The sequence below is a fragment of the Pongo pygmaeus genome, chromosome 4, assembly GCF_028885625.2.
Source record: "Pongo pygmaeus isolate AG05252 chromosome 4, NHGRI_mPonPyg2-v2.0_pri, whole genome shotgun sequence".
In the NCBI taxonomy this organism is placed as follows: Eukaryota; Metazoa; Chordata; class Mammalia; order Primates; family Hominidae; genus Pongo; species Pongo pygmaeus.
Genome location: NC_072377.2, coordinates 135,063,988 through 135,068,881, shown reverse-complemented (window position 1 = coordinate 135,068,881; position 4,894 = coordinate 135,063,988). Strand labels below are relative to the sequence as shown.

General features: G+C 39.1%; 1 pseudogene; it reads right to left on the bottom strand.

Annotated features, from left to right (window-relative positions):
- Positions 1-1,769: 1,769 nt before the first annotated feature.
- LOC129036244 (ADP-ribosylation factor-like protein 2-binding protein) lies at positions 1,770-4,475 on the bottom strand (annotated as a pseudogene).
- Positions 4,476-4,894: the final 419 nt, after the last annotated feature.

Below are 4,894 nucleotides of genomic sequence, written 5' to 3'. Positions count from 1 at the left end.
AGAGTGATAGGCTGCAATAGGGAAGAAAGAAAGGGAGGCGAAAGAAAGATAAAATGATGAAGAGAAGAAGATCCTCATATGAATCTTGGTGTCCAAAAAGATGATAGTCCTGTACTATTAATCTCAAAGTAGAGTACATGTACTTCCATGACTACACTGATGAACAAGGAGAATGGGAATCTACAGGACTGATTTGTTACTAATTCCTGGAATGTCAATTTTCCTTGAAGACTAAAGATATTTTATGGGTAATCATACAACTACATATCATTCAGGAGACTGTCAGACATGAAGTAATCATTATGATATTCAAATTAGTTTTATGCTTACCCACATTTTTCAAGTTAAGCTCACCAATCATTTTTCAAATCTTGGCCTATATGTTTACTCTCTTTTGATAAGGATAATTGTCTTTAAATTATTGCAGACAATGGTTTATTTTATGATAGTATTCAACATAAACATATTCATATTTTTTTCTACTCATGGTATCAAAGTATAAATAAGCAACACATCAGTACAGAAAAATATATGGCTTGTAACTAATCCTTTAAAACCAGAATATGCAAATTCAATACAGATTCTTATTTTTACTTAAAAAAATCAAAGTTACACATTGGGGCTTAAACAATTATGTTTCTTCTTCTTATACAGATGTGACATATGTGATTTCTGATAAATAATATTCTACCAAACATTGTACTAAACCAAAGGAGACAGATGACCAGTAAAGCTGTTTACTATCTCCTGCTCATGTTGAGCTAGGCTAGTGAAACACCATCTTGATAGGAAAGATTTTGACAGGAAGAAGAAATCATGGAGTCCCTATCTACCCAACAGAAAAATCTAACAAACTGGTTTATATGGAAAACATTTTCCACAATCATGCATAAACACACTTAACATGCTGTAATAACAGAATATCTTTTGGTCTACTTCCAGCACACAGTATACATTCATTGCTGCTCAGTAAGATATAATTGAACACCAATATAGAAAGCATTTTTGTCTTCATAGCATTAACAACTAAAAAGCACACGGCATAGGATACTTTGATCTTTAAGTGGGTAATCATGGAAATTTCAAGATTATATTTACTAGGTTAGCCTGCATATTTATCTATATTTTTTTCAAGAATAATGGTTCAAAAAGACTTCCAGAAACAGTCCTGATACAGTTTCACTGTTTCTGTTGATGCCTACAGCCAAGACAAGCTGTGAACATGGGAGATTCAGAAATCTCAAGGCGGGCAGCTGGCTTGAGGAACACCCTAGATAAGTACTCCCAAATACTCAAAAGCCCCATTGAGGCTGAAGGACTGAAACTCTGACTCCTATAAAAAAGAACTGTGAGTGCACAAAGAGATTCATGCAGAGCCTGCCGGGACAAGAAGTGTTCGTGATGGTAGATGTGTTGACATACCAACACATATACTGGGGGAAGGGCCCTGCTAGGTGGAATGCTTGACATGGGCTTGCTCCAGCACCTGAAAGAGGTGTCTAGTTGGGGAGGGGAGGAATACTAGGGTTACTGAGCACTTGGGGAAGAGTACTAAGGTTATAAAATACAGAAAAGTGTTTCAGGAGAAACAGGTCTAGGAGTGTCAGATCATTTTGGTTTTGACCCATCAATACTTAACATGAATGAAGAGTTGCAGAACAGAGTCAGTCTATTTAAGATGTATTCTTCTGTCATAATTAGCTGAGCCTATTGGCCTATTCGGCCAGTGACATCCAGAATGCTCCCATTCATTGCCTGGAAGCAGGAACTTAGTGCAGCAGATTGTTCTGGGAAGCTGGCATAGAAGATGATTTGCACGGCAAAGTCACCACTAAACCACTGCTTAAGTCCAGTCCCTGGCCTGCTTTTTCTGCTTTGTAGTCCAGAAATATTTCTTTAAAAGCCAGAAAAATCTATAAATATGAGCGGCGTGTTGAATATGTCACCAGCCACTTCATCCTTATGGTGCTGTAATGTTGCTGTGAAAACTGCCATGTTAAATCTAGGAATCCTCTCCAGCAGCTGTTCTACATACTTTCCTACCAAAGAAATATATTCATTAAAAATAGGCATGAAGTTGAGTTTATTTTCTTCTGCATCTGCAAACTCTCAGTAGTACTTGTCCATGAAATTTCTCTAATAACTAGAACTTGTCATCTTTGATAATATCCCCTAAATATCCGATCACAGCATCAAATTCTGCATTAGAGGTGAAGTACAGTGCAAAGCTCTCTTCATCTAAGGAGGCCACTGTTGCTGCCCTACCCACCAGGTGGGCCAGGGGCTGTTGGGCACCTATCCTGCCCTGGCTCAGGCCTGGGACCAGGCTCTGCTCTGCTCTCCAAAGCCTCAACCTGGCTAGCTGGCCACTGAGGCCACTGTCCACTCACAACCCAGCTAGGTCAGCACCTGTGGGAGAGGCCCAACCTTGGGCTCCCCAGCTGCCACCACGCATAGGTTGGCATGCACAGTAGCCACTGCCACTGTGGGTCCAAACATCCCATTTTCATATATTTTTAAAGGAATAAAATACAATAAAAAGAGGAATGAAAGGATATGATATATCAGAGCAGAAAAAGAGCTGCTCTCAGATAATTAATTGGAGAATTGCTGATGAATTGTATTTGAATTCAATCTTGCAGGATGAGTAGAAGTAGACACACAGAGATGAGAAGTGTTTGTCAGCTTGGGTCTTCTGAGAAGCAGACACCAACATGGGACTATGTGTACTAGACATTTATTAGGGGAGACACTTATGAAGAATAAAGGGTGAAGGTGTAAGAGTAGATAAAGAAAGCCTCAGAACATGATGCATGTCTGTTCTTTTTAAAAGGAGAGAGGGAAGAATTAGATAGGAAGAGCTCTAGGCTGTAGCATGGTTCTCAGAAAGTCTCAGGCAGGATGATGGGGGTTCCATGAATCAAAGTTGCCTATTTGAGACATATTTCACAGGGCAGAAATGGGCTAGCACTCATAATTCTACTATGCTGAGTCACTGGTTAACAGTAGCCCCAGGAAAATGTGGTCTCAGCATTCACAAGACTGGCTGCTGCAGGCTTTCAGTTAACTCCGCTCCCCGTAGGAGGTTTTCTTAAAGAGATCTGAAGGGCACATGTCCATGGCTGCCCTATGGAATAAAGATGATCAGCCACACAGAGAGAAACTGCAAGATGTCCATGACAAATAGCAACCTCAGATTGTGTGGAATATGATGTACAGGAAAGATAGTGGTAGAAGGAAATTACAAAGATAGTCTGAGACCAAAACTTTGAACAGTTTTGACCAATCAAATGAGGAGTTTAGACTGAACAATCTTTCATAATAATGATTCATTACAAGTTTAATTTTTGAACAGAAGTGTGGTGCTGTCATATTGTTTAGTTTTTTTTTCTGAGACGGAGTCTCGCTCTGTTGCCCAGCCTGGAGTGCAGGTCTTGGGTCACTGCAAGCTCTCCCTCCCAGGTTCACGCCATTCTCCTGTCTCAGCCTCCGGAGTAGCTGGGACTACAGGCGCCCACCACCACATCTGGCTAATTTTGTTTTTGTATTTTTAGCAGGGACAGGGTTTTAGTAGAGACGGGATTTCACCGTGTTAGCCAGGATGGTCTCCATCTCCTGATCTCGTGATCCGCCCGCCTCGGCCTCCCAAAGTGCTGGGATTACAGGCGTGAGCTATCACGCCCGGCCTAGTAGATGAATATTGAAGAAATTTAAAACATTGATTTTAGGTAGGAGGGATGCTGCAGTTCTAGGTTTATATTTAGAGCTCAGGGCCTAGAGAGGAAATTTAAATTACCCACTACAAAGTGAGAGTTAAAGTTGTGAAACTGAAGGGCATTGCTTAGAGTGAGCTCAGAGAGGAGAACATGACCAAGAAAATATCCTTGGCAGATATGAGTTTAAAATTGAGAAGTCATATTATGTGTTGAGAATCTTATTTCCTATCCTACTTTAAAAAGAGTATATTAATTATTTTTAAATGACAAAACATTTTTCCTCTCTAATATATGAGGTTAAATTTTCACTTAGAGTTTTTCCTAAGGTGAGACATAAGGAAAATATTTTTGCATAGTTTAAAATAATTAATGACAATTGTGAAAATACATTTATTTATATTTTATTCTATTTCATTCCTCCTCTTGAACATAAATGAATCCAAATGAACAGGTCATTCAGTGCAACTTTATAACTGAATTGAAAGCATAATGGTGAATATGATACTTTTAATAAAGTAAATCACTATCAATTAATGCCACTCAAGTGCACATCAGGTATACAGTCTATATTTTAAATGTTGAAAAAATAGAAATAACTTACTCTTTGGTGCCGATGTCCCTGAGCACTCACCCATGCCACACACATTCACACACAGCACATGGAGCTTCCCCCACTTCATCTTTCTTCCTTTATGCTTGTTCTTCCTCTTCCTTTTACTTTTCTTCATGCTTCCCTTTGCTCATTTCTCCTATTCCCATCCTGATCTTTCACAGTCTCTGAGTAATTTAGACCCATAGAACTATGTTTTTCTTCATCAAGAAAGCCTTAATTGAGACAAATTTTTTGGGAAAAATTCATTCAGTTTTAGAAGCCTTATTCTTACCTAATAAATATAATTTTTTTTATTTTTGCCAATCTTGGCTGAAATTATAAAACATGGCAGGTAAACCAAACAACACAAAGACTTGAGACTTACAGTGAGGTCAGTAAGCTTGAGGAAAGCTGATGGCGAGGGGTGATTGGCCAAGCTCCAGTTCAAACAGTTGGAGACTAAGGCAAATAATCTTCATCTGGTTTTGGAATGTAGTTTCCACCAGCTGAAAGCAGTATTGAGGCACCATGTGAAGCTGTAGCAGGCTTGTTTGTTGCTATAGGGTTGAGCCACTTAGAAAAATCT